Raw genomic sequence first — 22,813 nt, forward strand, 5'->3', positions numbered from 1 at the left:
GTAAGGAAGCATCTCTTTTCTGCTGTCCCTCTCTCCAGGGCATGTGGTGAAAATGCCAGCCACAGGAAAGGGATCCTGGTGGAAACTTCCCCTTCACCTTTGATGTGATGGATGCAGATGGCAACAAACTGATGGACCGGGTTTTTTACATCCATGTCATAGGTAAAAGGCAGTTATGCTTTCTTTGCTGCAGCGCTCAGGGCTGCTCCCAGATTCCATCCCACATGTACTGCAAGGCGAAATGTAATTCTTGAGACTCGGTTTTGATGCGCCGTCAATTCCAAGGCCTTTGAAGTGAGGGGCACGGGGAGATTTTGCAGATGTAAGGGTTCATTCTTTGGCTTCTGACAAACTCAGTGAAAAGGTAGAAAAATTCCCCTTAGTATCTTTCACATTTTGTTGAGATCGTCTATAAGACATTATAATGTTATCAACCCCGATCAATGGCAAGGCCTAAAGTTCCTGGTTTGGAATTATCAAAACATTTGTGCGTGTGTTTTGTTTTCCTGCCCAAGCACCCACGGGAAGAAGCATCTCCTAACTCAGCTTTGTGTTTAACCCTTCCAGAGGACAGATTTCCCCCCTCCATCATCACTAACGAGGGGCTGGTGTTGGATGAGAACTCGGCAAAGACAATCAGAACCCTCCAGCTCTCGGCCACTGACCAGGACAGCGAAGCCTCCCAGCTCCAGTTGAAGGTCACCTGGCAGCCACAGCTGGGGCATCTGGAGCACGTGGCTTCCCCAGGTGAGCTGGGAGGTGTTGGGCTCTCACAGCAGCAAAATGCTGGAGGCTTTTGAGCCCTAAACATTCATTGCAGGAAAAACATGCCCAGAGGCAGCGACACACAATTCCAGTTCCTGTTAGAAATCAAAGCTAAAATAAATGAGCCCAGAGGGTTAGGGAATAAGGTGAGTGGAGGCAGAGCAGCCCAATAATCCCAGTTTAGGATTTATTCAGCCTCTGGGCCAGTTTCTGGCCCTACTGCTGCTTCTGCAGTAGGTTTTCCTTTTCTCCCAGGAAAACCTTTGGCCTTTGCTGTGAACAGCAAAGAATCCATCCCTTAATGTCCTTGGGAACGGCTCATCTTGGTGCACAGACTGTCCTCCTTGGTGCTTTCTGTCCTCCTCTTGGCCAGTATGTCCCTTGATCCCTAAAGCCCAGCCTGTTTCCCTAAGCTGTGCTGTGGAGAGAGGAAGGGAACCGTCTACTGAGTTTAACAGGAAGCGATGTTGGGGTGTGATGGTTGTGCTGGATAATGAACTCTGGTTGTTCAGGGAAGGGGGTTGGTCAGTTCTGCAGATGTGATCTGAATTTCAGAGCTGCCTTTCGTGCCTGCTGACTGTGCGAGTGTGCTGCCTCTCCCTGATGAATTAATCTTGATCTGTGGTGTCATAAAATACGCTCTTCTGATTTTATTATATTCATCTAAGGTTGTATTTCTTCTTAACTTTATATTTCTCGTTAACGTGAGATGAAAGCGGAAATATCTGCTCTGTGTTTTCAAGATGCAGACGGTCCCTGTACAGCTCAGTTTGGGTGTGTGGTTTGCCTCATCTTCTCACAAAAACATGTTGAAAGGGCAGGAATAGTGAATGAGTTATAATAAGCAAACTACTCTCTGCTGTGAGAGTAAATTAAAAACTTGCAGTATCTTTGTCTAAATTGCAAACTAACCAGCGAATTTTGTACTTGGGAGACTTGAATTAAGGGCTTTATTCCTCCTGTTATTTAAAATCTGATGATGATTCTGATTTCTCTGCTTTTTCATGTCTGTGAGGGACCAATAAGGCTACCGAGTCACAGACTGAGAAGTAGCTGTAATGATTCAAATGACCTAAACCTAAGGAGAGAATACTGAAGTGTTCAAAAGAGAACCCAAACCTTTCCAGCTGATGAGCTCTGAGGAAATATTAGCTGATCGTTCCATTGTGGCTCATTTATTTAAATCAGATCCTGGTGTCTTCTGTAGTGTGGCCAGCACTTGTCAGCAGCCATTTAGTGTGATATATTGGTGGCAAACTTCTTGTCAGGATGTTGGTTGACAGCAGCAGTAAAAACTGTTGAACGTAGCAAAGAGATTTAAAAATGCTCAAGTGTTTTTTAAAATGCTTGTCAGGTACCTTTCTGTGGCTGTGTCACACCTAATGGGCTGTAAAGATGTCACTATAAATCAGTGCTGAAAATGGGACTGGGTACTAAATGCAGGGGTATAAGGAAGGGCAGAGAGAAGAGATCCTTGGAAGGCATTTTGGAAAACTGCTGTGAGGCCAGGAGGCCTTCGGTTCATCCCCAGTGATGCCACGGTTGGCTTAGTCCTGCCCAGCAGCGACAATCCAAGTGTTACATGGACAGTTTTTCTCCCAGCTTCTCTGCCCCAGGAGGCCCACTCCCAACAGGAGGAGATGAAAAGAAGCCTGGACTTCTTTTTGAGAAGGAAATTTTAGGAGGCTCTGTGCCAGCTAAATCCCTGGCTCAGCTGAGGGTTCACGGGGCAGCCTGCCTTGGATCAGAACCAGCCAAAACCGAGTCCTCATGCCTAAATATGTCCTGCTTCCCGTAGTTTTTCCCTGCCTTGCTCTTTCTGCTGCACATTTCCTCCCTGTTGTTCGTTTTCCAGGGACAAGAATTAGTTCCTTCAGCCAGGCAGACTTGGCCTCTGGCAGCATCCAGTACATCCACACCAGTGAGGAGGAAAAGCACACGGATGCCTTCACCTTTTCTGTGTCTGATGGGACAAACGAGGTCAGTCCCAGCCTGACTTTTGCCTGAGTGGGCAGATGTGGCTGTTCCTCCTTCTCCTGCTGTGGGATTTCCCACATCGCTCAGGTCAGGGAGGGAGGAAGGCCTGTGCAGGGAACAGGGAGCCACCTGCCCTGTGGGCTCACCAAGAGCTGGGTGCCTGGTTTTCAGCTGCTTGCCAACTGTTGCTGGAGCTCAGCTTTGATCCAGTGCACTGACAGCGTAGTGACGACAGCCAGCCCCTGGAGAAATGCCTTTTTCCTGCTTTCTGAAAGAGAAGAAGTCTAGCTGCACATAGAGGGAGAGGGGCAAAACTGAGTGAGAGAGGGAGGGAAAGTGGATGTCCGTAAATATCACAGAAAGAGGGAGAATTAATGAGTGGGGAGGGATAAAGAAGTGATCTGGGCTTAGCAGCTCAGACAAGGCTGAAATGAAGAGACCCAAACTGGGGATCGCTGTGCTCTTGCGGTGAAGTCACACTCTTGGAAGGCTGAATTTGGCAAGGGAAGCTTTTCTTCCTGTCCCAGGTGAGCCAGACATTTGACATCACCATAAACCCCGTGGATGACTCCTTGCCCATCGTGCAAATCTTTGGGATGACAGTTCAGGAAGGGGTGAGAAAAACCATCACGGAGTTTGAGCTCAAAGCGACAGATGCTGACACAGAGGTAAGGCAGGACCACCCCCAGCCTCCTTGCTCCCCTCTTGTGCTGCACATCTGGGCTTGTGTTTAAAGACTTAATGCTGAATTTATGCTCAGCATGGATGGAAATGGCACTTCCTCTTCTTCCTGGGTCTGGCCAGAGGCTGAGCTGTCGAACACTGGCTCTATCTCACTGCTGTTTCCCCTGCAGCGAGAGATCTGGCTGCCTGAGCCAAAATCCTGCCCCCAAGGTTTTTGCCCTGGCAGAAGTGGCAAGGGACACACTGCCCGGAATGGCTGCAGGACTGGGGGCTGCTCTTGTGTTCGTGGAGCAGGCACAGGGGTGGGTGGGAGCTGTCTCAGACCAGCTGAAGCAGGAATTCGGTGGGATGTGCCTTGTTTTATAGGGAGACACCTACAAAACAAAATCCCTTGGGAGAGGGACAAGGACAGGGCGGGGCTCAGGGGGAACCAGGAATGTTCTGTGCTAACCCTTGTGTTGGGAACACCAACGCAGTGGAGCTGCCTGGCCAGAATCCCTGTCCGGGCCTCCTGAGCTGGAAGGGCAGTGTCCTGAGGTCGTGTCCCCAGCTTTGCCCCTCCATGTCCGGGCACAGGTGGAGTCCCTGACGTTCGGGGCGGTGCAGCCGCCCCGGCACGGGCTGATGGAGCGCAGCGGCCGCGGGCAGCGTCCTCTGCAGGCCACCACCTTCACCAGGGATGACATCACATCTACCAGAAGCGCGGCAGCTGCAGGCACGGCGGCGGCAGCGCGCTCAGGGACCGCTTCACCCTCACCGTCTCCGACGGCACCAGCCCCCTCTTCGTGGTGCAGGAGGGAGGGAAGAAGGTCAGGGAGGAGAAGGGATGGGAGGGGGCCTTGGGAGCTCACAGGGAGGTGCCTCCTCTCGGGGCAGGGGGGACTGAGATGCTGACTGAACGTTCTCGGTCACGTCTTTGCTTCTTCCCCTCCCTGCAAACTCTGCCCTTGCTGCCAGCAGAGCCGAAGGGAGCCGAGCTGGTGACGTGGTGGCTGAGGCTCTGACTCGCACAGTAACCCCCGTGTCTCTGAACTGGTGTCAGGTGGTGACGGCAGCACCGCAGCGCTTCCAGGTGGACATCCTCCCTGTGGATGACGGGACACCCAGGGTGGTCACCAACCTGGGCCTGCAGTGACTGGAGTACACGGATGGCAAGGTAACAGCTGCCTGGCCTCAGCTTGGGCTGCTTCTCAGGCTGCTCCAGGAGAAGGGGCTTCGCAGGAGAGCATCCTCATCCTTCAGCACTTTGATTTTTGGGATGGAGAATACCCTCCCCAGGGTACATTTTTAGCTTTGCTGACGGTGGAGATGTCTTGATGATGTGCGGCAGAGATAGATGGCTTTCCAAGGATACGGTGCAGGAGTTTCTTGCTGTGAAACAAATGCCTTTGTTGTGCTGAAATCCAAACAAAACCCCATAAAACTCTCAGCTTGTTTCTGAGGAGCCAGCACTAACTGTAAAGCAACACTTTGGTTCTTCCCAGAAAAAAATGAGTGGAAAACGCTGTAGTAAGAAATTGCATTAAGAAATGGCTATCTCAGCTCAAACTCCTCACTTCAGGAAAAGCACTCCTGCTCCTCGAGCAGCTCAATTTTCTCTCTTTCTCCTGCTGTCAAAAACATTCTGCTTTTGAAGAGAAAGCAAAATGTGGTAGAACTGAATCAGATCCACCTGAGGGCATTTGAAAAGTGCTCTCCTGGAGGCTCTCCAAGGCTGTGCGAACTGTCTTGAGTGAGTCCTTCAATCTGAGGCTGTTTGCAGATGTTTTATTGCCAAGCAGGGCCTCACCTGAGCGTCAGCACAGCTCGTGGAACAGAACTTTCTAAGTTAAACCCAAAGATTTGTCCTAGCTTTTAGCCCCAGCTAAATAAGGCTGGGCAGCTGCTTTGGAATTTGCTTTTCTTTGAGCCACATCTGTCTTCTTAATTAAACTAAACCTGGCTTAATTAAACCAGATGCGAGGCAAAATTTGAATCTTTGTTGTGTTGTCAAACACGTTGTGGGATATCTCAGTTCAAGGCCGCTCTGTGCTTTCACATCCCTAGATTTTCCCTTTGTCTGTTTTAACAGAGGGATGGTCGGGCTTTTTGTGTGAACAGTCAATCAGACTTGCACTGCTGGAGCTTCAGTTTGACTCCCTTGGTTTTGGCTTTAATCCAGGCCACCAATCTCATCACTAAGAAGGAATTACTGATGACAGATCCTGACACAGATGACGAACAGCTGATCTATGAGATAACAGCCGGTCCCAGAAATGGCCACGTGGAGAACAAGCTGAAGCCGGGCACAGCTGTGACCACCTTTACACAGGGTATGGAGCTGGGCTGTGTCCTGCTGCTTTTTTCCATCACTTGATTCAGTTTGTTAAAATAAGGGAAAAATAGGTGTGAGGGGAGAAGACAAGGGGCAGATCTCCAAAGTGTGTTGACAGTAAGCATTGAACTTGGCTGTCAGTTGCAGAAATCCTGTAATTTCTTGGAGACACCAACCTGTGTCCTGCAGCTTGTCCCAGGTTCTCCAGGCTTGTTAGAGCTGGAGCTGTGACTTGGGGCAGTGAAGAGGGGTTATAGATCTTGCAGGAGGTGTTCATCACAGTGGTGTGGCTAGCTGTGCAGAGCCAGCAAAATGTGGGGAGAGTTCACTCTTGCGGGGCTGAGGGAAGGGGAGGTGAGGGGGTAACTGCTCCCTGTGATCCTCGCTCCATGTGGCCGTGCAGACCCACACTGCTCATCTCCAAAGCTGCCTTGGGATTTCTGTCCCAACTCCTTGGACGTTCCCTCCCGGCAGAGGATGTGAACCAGGGCCTCATTCGGTACGTGGCGCACGAGGAGATGGTCCAGGAGACCGCGGACAGCTTTCAGTTCCTAGTGAAGGACAGCAAACAACGTGGTCAGCGGCAACGTCTTCCACGTCCAACGGTCCCTTCTCAGCTTTACTCACGGCAGGTAAGTGGCACGAGGGGCACTTGGCTGGGGGCTGGGCTCTTAGCTGAGCTCCCTGCAGCATGGGAAGGCAATTCTGTCAGTGAGGAGAGGGGCCTAAAGCGTGGAGCAGCTGCCCCGCGCCCAAGTCCCCGGTTGTTATTGTTCCTCGGATCTCCCAGGGAGGCCACGCTCACCCCCGCAGCCCCGCACGGGGTTTGCTCCCCAGCCCGTTACCTGTGTGTGCTCGATCCCTTTTTCCAGCTACGAGGTCAGGGAGAGCGCCGGCTCCGTCAGCGTCGCCGTGAGGCGGGTGGGGAACCTCAACCGGTACAGCATTGTCCTGTGCCGCACCGAGCAGGGAACGGCCACCGCTGGAGCCGCATCACGGCCCGGGGAGCAGGACTACGTGGAGTATGCGGGGCAGGTGGGTGGGCCCGACCACACCTGCCTCACACAGAGCCTGGAGGAAAGAACAGACAAAAAGTGCTAAAAACACCGAGGAGGGTGTGTTTTATTCCTAAAGTCACGCGAGTTATTTGCTGTCAGAAGAGGGAACGCCTCAGAGCAGGGTGAGACGGGAAGGACGGGAAGCTCCAGAGCCCGGTCCAAGGACAGCAGCCGGATTTCTGCCTTCCAGGTGCAGTTCGAGGAGCGGGAGGACACCAAGGCCTGCCACCGTCACCATCAACGACGACGACGTGTTCGAGGGCACGGAGAGCTTTTCCGTAGAGCTCAGCATGCCGGCCTACGCCCTGCTGGGGAACGTCACCCGGGCCACCGTCACCGTCGCGGACCCCGAGGACGAGCCCACGCTGCAGTTTGACGGGAACGCCTTCCACGTCAGCGAGAGCGCCGGCTTGCTCTCGGCTCCCGTGCAAAGGAAAGGTGGGTCGGGCTGGGCAGGACATGCTGAGCCCCATGGGAGGGCCATGGGGGAACCCTCGTGACAGAGAGCGAGCCCTTGGGCTGTGCCTGCTTGTGGTTTTGGGGTCTTCTCCGATGTTATGTGGCACGACTGTGAAACGTCAAGCTACACGCAGTGTGTTTGTTCCTGTCTCTGCTGTTAAAGCTTCTTGGGTTTGGATTTGTTTCAGCTCCCAGCAGGAGCAAACCCTTGTATTTGTTTGCTGCTTCTCTGTGACCTAGACAGTGTTTTATGTGGACCCTGTCACTGGGCTGCATGTTAATAGGCAAGTGCCACCGGTTTTCTGAGTGTGGATTTAGGAGCATGCCTGGAAGTCATGTCTAAGCCAGCTGCCATGCAAGTTCAGGAGCAGGGACGGTGTTCTTTTTCATTCCTCGCCCTCTTTTCCGAATGCTGCTTTATTTTTTAAGTGACCAGTATCTCCAGCAAACAGATTAAAAGTATTTCCACAGATCTATGGAGTTTCCCTGTTGCTTCCTAGGGGATGCCAGCAGCACCGTGTCTGCATCTGCTACACCGTCCCCCAATCGGCCAAGGGCAGCAGCCTTCACGTGCTGGAATCCGGCTCCGACTTCAAGTCCCGGGGGCTGTCGGATGAGAGCCGCCTCATTTTGGGGCCAGGTGTCACCCTGGTGACCTGTGATGTCACTCTGATCGACGACAGCGAATATGAAGAGGAAGAGGAGTTTGAGGTGGTGCTGGCCGACACCTCGAACAGCGCCCGCATCGGCAGCCGGGCTTCAGCCAACGCGGTCATCGCCGGTCCCAACGACGCCTCCACGCTGTTCCTGGGGAATGCCACCTTTACTGTCAGCGAGGCTGCAGGTGAGGAGCAGGTGGTCGTGTTGGGATGCTCACTGTAGAAGCTTTCACCACCAGGAGGTGCCAGAAGGAGCGATTCGGGGCACAGCAGAACTTCAGAGATGTGCGGATGGGCTCTGGTTCCCTGTGTGCCCAGGGGGAGCCTGGGGGCAGGAGCAGTGCTGCAGGGCAAGGCAGGGGTTTGTGGAACGTGGCTGCTCTCTCAGTTTGTGCTCTCTCAGTTTGTTCTCTCTCATGTGCACGTGCTGCTGCAGGACACATTGAGATCCCAGTGCTCCGGCAGGGACCCGACCTCTCCACGCCCACGTCGGTGTGGTGTGCCACTCGGACGTCAGACCCGCCCTCGGCCAGCCCGGGAGTTGATTATGTCCCCAGCTCCAGAAAAATAGAGTTCAGGCCAGGCAAGACAGAAGAGGTGAGGAGCCACTTGGATTCCTGCTGGGTCTGCTTTGCCTGGTGACACTTGTCTTGTGTTTCTGTGCATATCTAGCATTTGTTTTGAATATCCTCGCTGGGCCACTTGAGAACTGTTAATGAGTCTGCTAAGCACAGACTCCCATCCCATCAGCACTCCAGCCAGGAGAGATTTGGCCGTGCCACCTCTTCCATGATAAGGATGGCTGCCCTGTTCTCTGAAATGATAAGCTGGATTCACGTAGAACGTTCTTTGCATTGATTAATGGATTCAGAAAACCCAGTGACATAATGGCTTTACACTAGACTGCCAGATGTGAGTGCTGAGAGGGATGAAAGCTTTATACGTCTAACAGCAGGAATTCCACTTTCCTCCCAGTTCTGCCCCCTGACAATCCTGGACGATGCTCAGTACCCAGTGATAGAAGGGCTGGAGACATTTGTTGTTTACCTCAGCTCCCCCTACGGAGCCGAGCTGGCAAAGCCGTTCCAGGCTGTCGTGGCCATTAACGACATTTTCCAAGACGGTAAGTTACCCCTGGCAGCTCTATCTGCTCTGTTCTGGCCCCTTGGCTCCCTGAGGATCCTCAGCTCTGCTGGGCTCTGTTTCTGCCCCTCTGCAGTGCCCAGCATGCAGTTCACCAAGGACACCTACACGGCCAAGGAGAAGGAAGGGACCCTGCACATCCCCATCTTCCGCACGGGGGACCTGAGCTACGAGTCCTCCGTCAGGTGCTACACGCGGAGCCAGACGGCGCAGGTCACGGAGGACTTCGCGGAGAGGAGGGATGCAGAGGAGTCTCGCGTCACCTTCTTCAAAGGGGAGAAGGTGAGCTGGACCTGCCTCGTGGGGGAGCGAAGAACCGGTGCTGGGAGAGAGGTTCACGTCTCCTCCTCGGCTCTCTGTCGTCAGAGGGAGCTGGCAGAGTTGTCCAGGCTGGTTTCAGGTGGCACAGATTCTTGTCCTAGCAGCGTGAGCCACTCTGAAGGGGCTGTGCGTTTCATGCTGAAACTGGTTACGTTATGAAATGTAAATGTGATGCATCAGGAGGACTCAGGGTTGTTCTACAGAGAGCTGTGGGATTGTGGAAAGAGATGTCTTTGCTGATGTGTCTCCTCCTGTAACAGGCTGTGCTTTGTCCACACTGAAGTAGCAGCCCTAAAAATAGAAGGGTTTCTTCCAGGATGGACAGCAACCCTGGATAGTGAGGCACAGCCTGGCCTTTACGGGGCTTTATCAGATGTATCAGTGTGCGCTGCTTTCTCCTCTTCACTTGGCTGTAGGTGAAGAACTGCAGCGTCCACATCAGTGATGACTCTGCCTTCGAACCAGAAGAGCAGTTCCAGGTCTATCTGAGTAGCCCCCTTGGAAACCATTGGAGCGGAGCTCGGGTTGGGAAGATGGACGTGGCAACCGTAACTGTCACCAATGAGGAAGATGGTGAGTGAGGCTGCTCTGCAAGGATGTCCTGCTGCTTCCCAGGGAGTCGGCACAGTCCCAGGGCTGCAGTGAATGCCTTCGGTGCCGTGGTCACAGCCCTGTGCTGGGCTGAAGGGAGGGCTTGGCTAAGAGAGCTCAGACGCACCACCTCTCCTGTTTCCATTGCTGGAAGTTGCTGTGCTTCCCCTGGGAGATGTTCCTCTCCCTCCACAGCATCACAGCCTGGAGAGATCTGTGGGGGGAGAAGAGGGATGCCAGGGATGGGAGAATCATTTGCCATCCTCTGTAACCCAATGCCCTTGTTAAGTTCTGCCCTAAGTCACACCCAAGCCTTTTTGGCCCCTGCTTTGAGGAGCCCCTCGCTCCGAAGGCGTGTAGACGAGTCTGAAAGGAGCTGAGCTGAGCCAGTCAGGGGTGCAAACCCGGAGCTTTTCCCCTCCCTGCTGTGCCTGCAGCCCCCAGCATCGAGTTCGAAGAGGCCGCGTACCAGGTGCCGGGAGCCGCCGGGCCCGGAGGGAGTGGCTGTGCTGAACATCCCGGTGATCCGCAGAGGTGACCAGAACAGAACGTCCAAGGTGCGCTGCAGCGCCCGCGACGGCTCGGCACAGGCCGGCGTGGATTACTACCCCAAGAGTTGGATGCTCAAGTTCAGCCCAGGTGAAGGGGCCTGGCGGGGAGGGTCTGAGGTGGGGATGCGACCAGGGACGTTTTGTGCGCGCCAGGGACTTCCAGGAGGTTTGGGAAAAGCCACTGGAAAAGCATGAAGTTTGCTGTAATGTTGTTACTCAAAATTAGCTGATGTGTTTAAAGGAAGGCTGATCAGAGCAGAGGAGGAAGCGCTGGCACTTGGCAGAGTCAAGTCCTCCTGAAGGAACATAGTCCTGTGAACACCTCAGACCACGTTGCTGGACCAAGAAGCCCTCACCAAATGGCTCTGCACACTGGTGTGAGGAAGACGAGGGATGGGAATGTGCTTTGCATCCCAGATTTTTCCTTCAGGCAGCTACTACAAGACAGTCGCTATTAATCCTCAGATGGCATCTGCTAGTAAATCTATCACCGGATCGATTGGATCAGTTGTCATAGCTGGAGTTTTATGTTTATAGTGGGCTCCTCTGGGTAAATTATTAGCAGCAATGAGTGGAAATAAAATTTATAATGCGTATTTTATCCTAATGTCTCCGTGGTCACAGCTGGGAGCAGGGTCCGGATGAGAACTTCAGAGCAGTCTCTGGTGATGAATCCACTTCTCTCTGTTTTTCTTGTACTCGCTCCCTCAGGCGTGGCCCACATCATGTTTAAGGTGGAGATCATGTCCAACGAAGACCGGGAGTGGCACGAGTCCTTTTCTCTGGTGCTGGGCCCAGATGATCCTGTGGAAGCAGTTCTAGGAGACAGCAGCACTGCCACAGTGACTATTTTGGATCAGGAGGCAGCGGGGAGCCCGATTCTCCCAGCACCTCCCGTGGTGAGTGGATGTGAGTTGGTGCCCTTCAAGCACAGAGTGGAAACCGCAGTGGGATTTGGGAAATAGAAAGTGGGGCTGCCGTGGCAACGTGGGAGGCGTGGATGGCTTTTTCCACCCTTTCCCTCGGCTCCAGCTGAGTGCTGCCCTCTGGTTTCCCACAGGTGGTCACCGTGGCTGGTCACTACGACCGCGTGGAAGAAGTGACCAAGGAGGGTGCGAAGAAATCCCCCTCCCCAGGCTACCCCCTCGTCTGTGTCACTCCCTGTGACCTTCACGTCCCCAAGTACGCCCTGATGAAGGAGCGCTGCGGCGAGGCCGGGATCAACCAGTCTTCCATACAGTTCAGCTGGGAAGTGGCCGCCCCCACGGACGGGAACGGAAGCCCGCTGGCCTTTCGAGACCATCACGGACAACACGCCCTTCACCAGCGTCAACCACAGGGTACGCGGGCGGGGAGGCACCGGTGGGGCTGCGGAGATTCTGGCCTAAAAATCTCATTGGATTTGGGACTAGCTGGGAGGCCTGGGTGCTTTTCATTTATTTCATTTATTTTCCATTTCATTCATTTTCCATTTATTTTATTCTCTAAATCTTCAGAGTGCCAGGAAAATACTGGTTTCTTTTAATGTAGGGCCGTACTGGAAATACAAAACGTTCTCAGCTGGGCTCCCTTTTATAAGTTTGACTGTGTTCTCGGCCAATAGAAATGAGCAGAGGCGGCTCAGGCCATGCTCCACAACATGGGATATTTTGGCTCATTCCCTAATTAAGAGACCAGAAGCCAAAAATGTTCCTCTAGAAACGAGTGGCTTTCCCTGTTTGGGGTGTCTCACTGTCCTCTCCTGGCTGCGTTATCCACGTGCAGCCCACTCCATCTCCCCCAGGCTCTCCCATTAAATTGCTTGGACCAGCATCATCTCTCTTAATTCCTGCCAGCCTGGAACTAGTTCCTGAAGTTTCCTTTTATAGCTCCAATTGTTTGCACAAACCCAGAGGAGCCGCCTGGCCGGAGAAACTGCCCAGTGGAGCATGTGGAGCCTGGCCCCAGCCAGGCTGGAACATCTCCCCAAATTCTCCAGGGCCTGCAAAGTACAGCTGCACTCTGCAGATAATAAATGGAGAGCTCTGGGAGGCCTGAGCAAGCAGAATTGCTCATTTTTAATTCACAGCCTTGGAAATCAGGGGGGTTTTGAGGTGAAATTGTGCCCAGAGTTCCTTTGTCCCATGGTCCCAGGGAGCCTTAGCACTGCCCCCGCATTACAACGCCGGTTTGTCTGAGGTACCTGCACGTAAAGAACGTCCAGAGTCACCTCTGACTTCACTGCAAGGCGCATAACCCCCTTTCTGGGGTTTTATTGCCAGGCAAGGGACTCTGCTCAGTCCTTCCTGACAGTCCACGTCCCTCTCTACGTGTCCTACATCTGTGTGACGGCACCGAGGGGCTGGGCTTCCCCGGAGCACCGCAGCGAGATGGAGTTCTCCTTCTTCTACGACACCGTTCTCTGGAGGACAGGTGAGCCTGAGGCGCTCCAAGGGCTATGGAAGAAGTGGTTCCTTCATGTTTTCCCCTTAGCTCCTGCACTGCCCCCAGAGTCCTGAGGGAGCGGGGAACTCGGAATATTGCCTTCCTCTGTGCTTGCGGGGGGCTTAGGCAGCCGGTGGCTGACGGAGGGAGCGTGCAGCTGGCTCACTGGAGGCTGATCCCAGCTGAACCCTGCCTTGTGGAGGTGTCCCAAGCGCTTCTGGGGCTGGCAGAGCCCAGCAGAGGAGAGCGAGGGTGCTGTGTGGGCTCCCAGTGGCGCTTGCTGTCCTTGCAGGGATCCAGACGGACAGCGCGCTCTCGGCCTGCCTGCAGATAATCCCCATCTACATCCGCGAGGACGGCCGGCCGGTCATCGAGTTCAAGACGCAGGCCAAGTTCAGAGGTGAGGGCAGCGATCCTGGCAGGGACACAGAGCAGGGTCACACAGAGCTCTGCTCTGACGGCACAGGCAGCGGAACGAGTCCCCGTCCCCGCCGGGAGCCCCTCTGCCCCTGCGAGGTGGGGCCTCTCCGCGCTCTGCCTCCCGTCACCTCCTTGTCCTCCCCCAGGGCTGTTTGTCATGGAGCACCACAGCCTGCCAGGTGTCAGGTCCTCTTTGGTAACTCCAGAGCACCTGGGAGGCATCGAATTTGCCCTGCAGCTGCTGTGGAGCGCTCAGACTTTTGATTCTCCCTACCAGCTCTGGAGAGCAACCAGCTCCTACAACAGGTGAGGGCTGGGGGTGCAGTCCCCTCCAGCAGCTTCCCCCACAGCACCACGTTCTCCCTGGCACCCCTCCAGCAGCCACGCCAGCAATAGCACGGAATGCTCAGGAGCTTGGTCAGAGCTGGAGCACCGTTGTACTGCGAGAAAAATCAGCTCAGCCTCTTGGAAAGGAATGTTTCCAGCAGTGCGGCCTGTGGATAGACTGATCCCAGAGTCACACTTGTCCCTCGGGGACTGCTGGATGACATTGCTGGGGCAAGGGAGAGGTGCTGCCCTGGGTGAAGGGCTTTGAGCTGTGCTTGGTGGCTGCAGGGTCTTCTGTCTGTTCCCAGGAAGGATTACTCTGGAGGATACACCATCTTCCTGATGCCCTGCACGGTGCAGCCCACGCCGCCGTGGGCAGAGCCTGGAGCCAAGCCCCTGCCCTGCCCTGCCCGGCTCACGCTCCCGAGCGGTAAGAGGGCAGGAGGGCAGGCTCGGCCCCTTTGGGGTGCACACCCGTCCAAACCTCATCTCCCCTTTGTTTCCTTCCTTGTCCCAGTTGCAGGTTTTTGATCCCGATCGCCTTCCGGCAGACAAACCGCCCACTTCCAGTTGTTTACTCCCTGAACACAGAGTTTCAGCTCTGTAACAACGAGAAGGTTTTTCTAATGGACCCCACCAAATCGGAAAGGTCTCTGGCAGAAATGGATTACAAGGGGGCTTTATCCAAGGGTAGGATTTACCTCTCCTCTTCTGCCTGTGCCCAGCATTTCTGCTTTCACAGCTTCCATTCCCTGGAGAGGAAAGGGCAGAACCCACGTGTAGCTTTGCCTCTTCTACAGCAGTAATTGACATCTTACAGCCCTGTGAAAGAACAGCGTGCTCTGGCACCGCGTTTTGTCACTCCCACACACCGAGCCCTTCCCAAACAACCCCAACCCTTCTGAACACGGACACTTGGCTCTGGCAGCGTTTTCCTGCTTGGGAAATTTCACCTGCCCCTCTTTGTCCCGACCTCCCCCCGGGCAGATCCTGTACCGGCGCGTGCTCTGGCCCCCCGAACAAAACCTCAACGCCGCTTACAAGCTGCAGCTGGAGAAGGTCTACCTGTGCACAGGCAGGGCTGGCCACGTGCCCCTCTTCGACCCCACGGGCACCGTCTACAACCAGGGGCCCCAGTACGGCTGCATCCAGCCCCACAAGTACCTGAAGCACCGATTCCTCCTCCTGGTGAGTGCTCTGCTCCTGCTTCTTCCCGTTTGGGATTTGCTCTGGCAACCGGCAGGCGGTGGCTGCAAAGGGATGAGGAAGGGAGCCCGTGGGGGATGTTTTGTGCTGCTGCTGCTGCTGCTGCCAGCTGTGAACACCAGATCAGTTTTCCCCCACCCTTTGAGTGTGTTCCTCAATCGGTGCCCACGTGTACGTGTGGAGATGGGGCATTCGGACTAGATCCCTGACACAGGTGTTTGGTGGGGCTCTGGCTTCCAGCCTCCCTTGGGAAAGCAGACAGCATCCCTCACCACACTTCTCTGACTTTCCAGCACCGAAACCAGACAGAAGTGACGGGTAAGTATTTCCACGCTGTGCCTTTTGACTCTGCCCACTTTGCTTCCCAGCTGTCCGAGTTCCACTCGGTGAGCAGCATGCCCGGAGTTGATGGATTTACTCTCAAGGTGGATGCTCTCTACCAGGTATGGAGTACCCAGTGCTTTTGGTAGCCCAAAATGGACTCCTCTGTCCAGGACCTCCCGAACACTTGGTGAATTGTAGACTCTGGGCCTTCACACTTCACCTCTGATACAAGAAATGAAGATGAGGATGTTAGTCCCGTAATTTCATTTTTTTTTTCCCCTGAGGCACTCATGAGAAAGCTCTTTAAAAACACTTTATTCGTGTTCCTGAAGGAATTAATGCCATTGCAAAGGCAGGACACCTCGCTGGGTGGTGCGTGCTCCCGAGGAGCTCCCCTTGAACAGCGAGGTGGAGCTGCCCCGGGGCGCCCCGAAGGCGGCGGGCGGCCGCTGCTGCACCGTCAGGAACCTTCATCCACCGAGGGACAGCGGCGGCCTCTGCCAGGGCCAGGGCCAGGGAAGTGAAGCAGGTGCACTTGCAAGTCATACGGGTATTTTTTTAGTCTGGTGAGGAGGGGCAGCTGTCAATTCCCCCTGCTCCCGTCTTAGCGACTGCACCGCCGCCCTTCCTCCGTGCTGCTCCAGCTCTCCCGGGCTTAACTGGGCAGGGTGGCGAAGGCATCTGCCACCCCCGTGAGCCAGCCGAGGAGCAGCCGGGTTCCTCGTTGGCCTCCGGAAGAGAGTAAAGCTAAAATACAAAACCCGCTGTGATCGGGGTGTCCCTTCTTGCGCCGCCCCGCCGGTCTCCCTCATTCCCCTGGGGCGCGGCGGGCCGGAGCCCCACGGAGCTGCTGCGCCGGGGAAGGGAAGGAGGGAGACGCGGGCGCCCAGCTCGGCTCGGGCCCCGCCGCGGCCTCGGGGCCGGCGGAGCGGGGGGCCCGGGCCGGGAGCGCTCCGGGGCTGCGGGACCGGCCGGGCCCAGGCGGGGGCGCCGCGTCCGAACCGGGACCCGCAGCGCTCCCGCAGCCGGCGCCGCCCTCCCGCCGCGATGCCGAGCCCGGGACCGAGCCCGATCCGCCCCACGGGGGAGAGGCGGCACCGCCCGGGACCGCAGGGCGGACACCCGCAGGACCCGAACCCCCGCATCCCGGCTCCGGCTGTGGGCTCCGTCACCCGCTTTCGGTCAGCCCCGTCCCGGCATCGCGGCAGGAGGGGGGAGTCGAGTCCCGGCGAGGGAGTGCCCAGTCCCCCCGGCCTTGTCTCAACCCCAATCCGGCCGTGCTCCGCCGCCCCCGAGACCCGCCACCCGGGGCCGGCCGGGGGAGAGGCGGCACCGCTCCGCCGGCGGACACCGGCAGGACTCTGCCCCGCGGCAGACCCCGTCCCGAGCCGCGGCCCCGCCGCAGCGCCCAGGGCTCGGAGCGGAGCCCGCCGGGAGCAGCCCCCGGGCCGGGGCTCGCCCGGCGCCGAGCGAGAGTCCCGGGCCGGCGGCACGGGGGGCGGGGCCGCATGAGGAGCGGGGCCACGGGGCACAGCCCGAGCGCGCCTGGGAACTGCCGAGGGGTCCCGGGCGGCGCCGCCTCTCCGTCATCGAGGCGGCATCGGCCTCGGGTCCGGGATCGGTTCCGGGTCCGGGATGGCGGCGGCGATTCCCGCCGCGGAGCCCCCGTGTGGGCCCGGGACCCCGCAGGGCGCCCTCTGGCGGACGCGGAGCGCCCGGTGCGAGCGCGCCGCCCCCGGCGGCCCCGGGACAGCGGCACGAGGGGGGCGAGGCCAAGGAGGGGCGGGGCCGGCTCAGGGGCGGGGGCACGGAGCGCGTGCGCAGCTCGGGACAGCAGAGCGCGTGCGCGGCGCGGGGCCGCCTCAGGTGTGCGGGGCGGGGCCGGCACAGGTGCGAGGGGGGGGGACCGAGGCCACTTAAACACCGGAAGGGCGGCGGCCGCCATTTTCTCCGGGAGGAGCCGGCTGCGGCCGCTCCGGTGAGGCGCTTCTCTCTTTTCTGCTTTTATCTCTCCATTCTGCTTTTATCTCTCCTTCCTGCTTTTATCTCTTCTCTCTGTCTCTTCTCTCTCCTCTGCTTTTATCTCTCCTCTCTGCTTCTTTCTCCTCTCCGCTTTTATCTTTCCTCTCCGCTTTTATCTTTCCTCTCTGCTTTTACCTCTCCGCTTTTATCTCTCCTTTCTCTGCTTCTTTCTCCTCTCTGCTTCTTTCTCCTCTCTGCTTTTATCTCCTCTCTGCTTTTCTCTTCTTTCTGCTTTTCTCTCCTCTCCGTTTCTCTCCTTTCTCTGCTTTTATCTTTCCTTTCTCTGTTTTTCTCTCTCCTTTCTGCTTTTATCTCTCCTTTCTCAGCTTCTCTCCCCTCTCTCCTTCTCTGTTTTTCTCTCTCCTCTCTGCATTTGTCTCTCTCCTCTGCTTTTATCTCTCCTTTCTGCTTTTATCTCTCCATTCTGCTTTTATCTCTTCTCTCTATCTCTTCTCTCCACTCTGCTTTTATCTCTCCACTCTGCTTTTATCTCTCCTCTCTGTTTTTATCTCTTCTCTCTCTCTCTTCTCTCTCCTCTGCTTTTATCTCTCCTTTCTCTGCTTCTTTCTCCTTTCTGCTTTTATCTCTCCTCTCTGCTTTTATCTCTTCTCTCTATCTCTTCTCTCTCCTCTGCTTTTATATCTCCTTTCTCTGCTTCTTTCTCCTCTCTGCTTTTATCTCTACTTTCTCTGCTTTTATATCTCCTTTCTGCTTTTATCTCTCCTTTCTCTGCTTTTATATCTCCTTTCTGCTTTTATCTCTCCTTTCTCAGCTTCTCTCCCCTCTCTCCTTCTCTGTTTTTCTCTCTCCTCTCTGCTTTTATCTCTCCTTTCTGTTTTTCTCTCCTCTCCTTCTCTCTCCCGTCTCCTTCTCTCCCCTCTCTGCTGTTCTCCCCCGTCTCCCCTCGCACCGCCCGCCCCCCCCTGCCCCCGCCTCTGTTCCTGCTCTGTTCCCTTACAAACCCTGACTCCTGTCTCTGTTCTTCCTTCTCCTTCTCCCTCCATCCTCCCGCCCGTCCCGACCCTGCAGCCTCCCGTTATCCTCGCCTGTGCCCGCTCTTACCCTCCCTGTCCCCCTTCTCCTTCCTCTCTCGTCCTTATCCTTTCCCTCTCTTCCTCATCCTCCTTCTCTCTTCCTCACCCTCCTTCTCTCATCCTTATCCTCCTTCTCTCGTCCTTATCCTTTCCCTCTCTTCCTCATCCTCCTCCTCTCTTCCTTTTCATCCTTCTCTCGTCCTTATCCTTTCCCTCTCTTCCTCATCCTCCTTCTCTCGTCCTTATCCTTTCCCTCTCTTCCTCACCCTCCTTCTCTCGTCCTTATCCTTTCCCTCTCTTCCTTATCCTTTCCCTCTCTTCCTCATCCTTTCCCTCTCTCGTCCTTATCCTCCTTCTCTCTGTCCCTTTCTGTCTTCCCCCGCAGCCGCGGGGCTCGGGGCGCCGGATAATAAAGCCCCGAGGGCCGGAGCCGGCGCCCCCGGCGGGAATCCCCTCACGGGGCCGGAGCCCGCGGTGCGGGTCCCCCCACGCACAACACGGCCCCACACTGCCGGGTGTCCCCACATCACACTGGGGGCTCCCGGGGGGCTTAGGGTGGGCCCCCTCCTCCGGAGGGGTCTGGGGTGGGGTAGCGAGGGTTGGGGGGGGGTTTGGGAAGGGCCCCCTCGTTAGGAGGGGGTCCCGGGGTGGGTTGGGGGGGGGGTTTGGGAAGGGCCCCCTCGTTAGGAGGGGGTCCCGGGTGGGGGGTGGGTTAGGGAGGGCCCCCTCCGGAGGAGGGGGTCCCGGGGAGGGGCGGGGGGCGGGGCCCCCTCCGGAGGGGGGGGCCCGGGGTGGGGGGGGCTGGGGGGCTCCGCCCCCTAAGCCCCTCCCACTTCGGGCCCTCCCCTCCGGAGGGGGCTCCGCCACCCGGCCCCTCCCCAGGACCCCCTCCTCCGGACCGGGGCCCGGGGGGGGAGGGGGGGCGGGGTGGGTGGGGGGGGCAGCTGGAGGGGTCACGTCACTCTGCACCACAATCGCACATTTGTGTCTAACGACAGCACTCCCCCTCCTATTCCCCCCCACCCCGCCCCCCCTGGGCCCCGGTCCGGAGGAGGGGGTCCCGGGGAGGGGCCGGGTGGCGGAGCCCCCTCCGGAGGGGAGGGCCTGAAGTGGGAGGGGCTTAGGGGGCGGAGCCCCCCAGCCCCCCCCACCCCGGGCCCCCCCCTCCGGAGGGGGCCCCGCCCCCCGCCCCTCCCCGGGACCCCCTCCTCCGGAGGGGGCCCTCCCTAACCCACCCCCCACCCGGGACCCCCTCCTAACGAGGGGGCCCTTCCCAAACCCCCCCCCCAACCCACCCCGGGACCCCCTCCTAACGAGGGGGCCCTTCCCAAACCCCCACCCCCACCCACCCCAGGACCCCCTCCAGAGGAGGGGGCCCACCCTAAACCCCCCCTAACCCTCCCCCCCCACCCGGGACCCCCTCCTAACGAGGGGGCCCTTCCCAAACCCCCCCATCCCAATCCCCCCGCAGCCCCCCAACCCTCGCTACCCCACCCCAGACCCCTCCGGAGGAGGGGGCCCACCCTAAGCCCCCCGGGAGCCCCCAGTGTGATGTGGGGACACCCGGCAGTGTGGGGCCGTGTTGTGCGTGGGGGGACCCGCACCGCGGGCTCCGGCCCCGTGAGGGGATTCCCGCCGGGGGCGCCGGCTCCGGCCCTCGGGGCTTTATTATCCGGCGCCCCGAGCCCCGCGGCTGCGGGGGAAGACAGAAAGGGACAGAGAGAAGGAGGATAAGGACGAGAGAGGGAAAGGATGAGGAAGAGAGGGAAAGGATAAGGAAGAGAGGGAAAGGATAAGGACGAGAGAAGGAGGATGAGGAAGAGAGGGAAAGGATAAGGACGAGAGAAGGAGGATGAGGAAGAGAGGGAAAGGATAAGGACGAGAGAAAGAGGATAAGGACGAGAGAAGGAGGGTGAGGAAGAGAGAAGGAGGATGAGGAAGAGAGGGAAAGGATAAGGACGAGAGAAGGAGGATGAGGAAGAGAGGGAAAGGATAAGGACGAGAGAAGGAGGATGAGGAAGAGAGGGAAAGGATAAGGACGAGAGAAGGATGAAAAGGAAGAGAGGAGGAGGATGAGGAAGAGAGGGAAAGGATAAGGACGAGAGAAGGAGGATAAGGATGAGAGAAGGAGGGTGAGGAAGAGAGAAGGAGGATGAGGAAGAGAGGGAAAGGATAAGGACGAGAGAGGAAGGAGAAGGGGGACAGGGAGGGTAAGAGCGGGCACAGGCGAGGATAACGGGAGGCTGCAGGGTCGGGACGGGCGGGAGGATGGAGGGAGAAGGAGAAGGAAGAACAGAGACAGGAGTCAGGGTTTGTAAGGGAACAGAGCAGGAACAGAGGCGGGGGCAGGGGGGGGCGGGCGGTGCGAGGGGAGACGGGGGAGAACAGCAGAGAGGGGAGAGAAGGAGACGGGAGAGAGAAGGAGAGGAGAGAAAAACAGAAAGGAGAGATAAAAGCAGAGAGGAGAGAGAAAAACAGAGAAGGAGAGAGGGGAGAGAAGCTGAGAAAGGAGAGATAAAAGCAGAAAGGAGATATAAAAGCAGAGAAAGGAGAGATAAAAGCAGAAAGGAGATATAAAAGCAGAGAAAGTAGAGATAAAAGCAGAGAGGAGAAAGAAGCAGAGAAAGGAGATATAAAAGCAGAGGAGAGAGAAGAGATAGAGAGAAGAGATAAAAGCAGAGAGGAGAGATAAAAGCAGAAAGGAGAAAGAAGCAGAGAAAGGAGAGATAAAAGCAGAGGAGAGAGAAGAGAGAGAGAGAAGAGATAAAAACAGAGAGGAGAGATAAAAGCAGAGTGGAGAGATAAAAGCAGAGTGGAGAGAAGAGATAGAGAGAAGAGATAAAAGCAGAATGGAGAGATAAAAGCAGAAAGGAGAGATAAAAGCAGAGGAGAGAGACAAATGCAGAGAGGAGAGAGAAAAACAGAGAAGGAGAGAGGGGAGAGAAGCTGAGAAAGGAGAGATAAAAGCAGAAAGGAGAGAGAAAAACAGAGAAAGGAAAGATAAAAGCAGAGAAAGGAGAGAAACGGAGAGGAGAGAAAAGCAGAAAGAAGAGAAAAGCAGAGAGGAGATAAAAGCAGAGAGGAGAAAGAAGCAGAGAGGAGAAAGAAGCAGAGAAAGGAGAGATAAAAGCGGAGAGGTAAAAGCAGAGAGGAAAGATAAAAGCGGAGAGGAAAGATAAAAGCGGAGAGGAGAAAGAAGCAGAGAGGAGAGATAAAAGCAGAGGAGAGAGAAGAGACAGAGAGAAGAGATAAAAGCAGGAAGGAGAGATAAAAGCAGAATGGAGAGATAAAAGCAGAAAAGAGAGAAGCGCCTCACCGGAGCGGCCGCAGCCGGCTCCTCCCGGAGAAAATGGCGGCCGCCGCCCTTCCGGTGTTTAAGTGGCCTCGGTCCCCCCCCCTCGCACCTGTGCCGGCCCCGCCCCGCACACCTGAGGCGGCCCCGCGCCGCGCACGCGCTCTGCTGTCCCGAGCTGCGCACGCGCTCCGTGCCCCCGCCCCTGAGCCGGCCCCGCCCCTCCTTGGCCTCGCCCCCCTCGTGCCGCTGTCCCGGGGCCGCCGGGGGCGGCGCGCTCGCACCGGGCGCTCCGCGTCCGCCAGAGGGCGCCCTGCGGGGTCCCGGGCCCACACGGGGGCTCCGCGGCGGGAATCGCCGCCGCCATCCCGGACCCGGAACCGATCCCGGACCCGAGGCCGATGCCGCCTCGATGACGGAGAGGCGGCGCCGCCCGGGACCCCTCGGCAGTTCCCAGGCGCGCTCGGGCTGTGCCCCGTGGCCCCGCTCCTCATGCGGCCCCGCCCCCCGTGCCGCCGGCCCGGGACTCTCGCTCGGCGCCGGGCGAGCCCCGGCCCGGGGGCTGCTCCCGGCGGGCTCCGCTCCGAGCCCTGCGCGCTGCGGCGGGGCCGCGGCTCGGGACGGGGTCTGCCGCGGGGCAGAGTCCTGCCGGTGTCCGCCGGCGGAGCGGTGCCGCCTCTCCCCCGGCCGGCCCCGGGTGGCGGGTCTCGGGGGCGGCGGAGCACGGCCGGATTGGGGTTGAGACAAGGCCGGGGGGACTGGGCACTCCCTCGCCGGGACTCGACTCCCCCCTCCTGCCGCGATGCCGGGACGGGGCTGACCGAAAGCGGGTGACGGAGCCCACAGCCGGAGCCGGGATGCGGGGGTTCGGGTCCTGCGGGTGTCCGCCCTGCGGTCCCGGGCGGTGCCGCCTCTCCCCCGTGGGGCGGATCGGGCTCGGTCCCGGGCTCGGCATCGCGGCGGGAGGGCGGCGCCGGCTGCGGGAGCGCTGCGGGTCCCGGTTCGGACGCGGCGCCCCCGCCTGGGCCCGGCCGGTCCCGCAGCCCCGGAGCGCTCCCGGCCCGGGCCCCCCGCTCCGCCGGCCCCGAGGCCGCGGCGGGGCCCGAGCCGAGCTGGGCGCCCGCGTCTCCCTCCTTCCCTTCCCCGGCGCAGCAGCTCCGTGGGGCTCCGGCCCGCCGCGCCCCAGGGGAATGAGGGAGACCGGCGGGGCGGCGCAAGAAGGGACACCCCGATCACAGCGGG

At 57.7% G+C, this 22,813-nt stretch overlaps 1 pseudogene across 1 annotated transcript; it reads left to right on the forward strand.

The window, feature by feature from the left end:
- The first annotated feature begins 50 nt into the window (after positions 1 to 50).
- LOC147651411 (extracellular matrix organizing protein FRAS1-like) lies at positions 51 to 15,824 on the forward strand (annotated as a pseudogene). Its single transcript, XR_015273800.1, has 26 exons — positions 51 to 162; positions 568 to 747; positions 2,621 to 2,745; positions 3,270 to 3,410; positions 4,003 to 4,235; positions 4,469 to 4,582; positions 5,588 to 5,738; positions 6,215 to 6,372; positions 6,613 to 6,775; positions 6,989 to 7,236; positions 7,758 to 8,101; positions 8,353 to 8,513; positions 8,892 to 9,039; positions 9,136 to 9,341; positions 9,797 to 9,953; positions 10,409 to 10,610; positions 11,234 to 11,421; positions 11,583 to 11,862; positions 12,713 to 12,934; positions 13,239 to 13,346; positions 13,513 to 13,672; positions 14,002 to 14,123; positions 14,217 to 14,382; positions 14,675 to 14,881; positions 15,193 to 15,471; positions 15,556 to 15,824. The product of XR_015273800.1 is annotated as an extracellular matrix organizing protein FRAS1-like (transcript).
- The last annotated feature ends 6,989 nt before the right edge of the window (positions 15,825 to 22,813 follow it).

The sequence above is a fragment of the Cyanistes caeruleus genome, chromosome 9 (genome assembly GCF_971803275.1).
Source record: "Cyanistes caeruleus chromosome 9, bCyaCae1.hap1.1, whole genome shotgun sequence".
NCBI lineage: Eukaryota > Metazoa > Chordata > Aves > Passeriformes > Paridae > Cyanistes > Cyanistes caeruleus.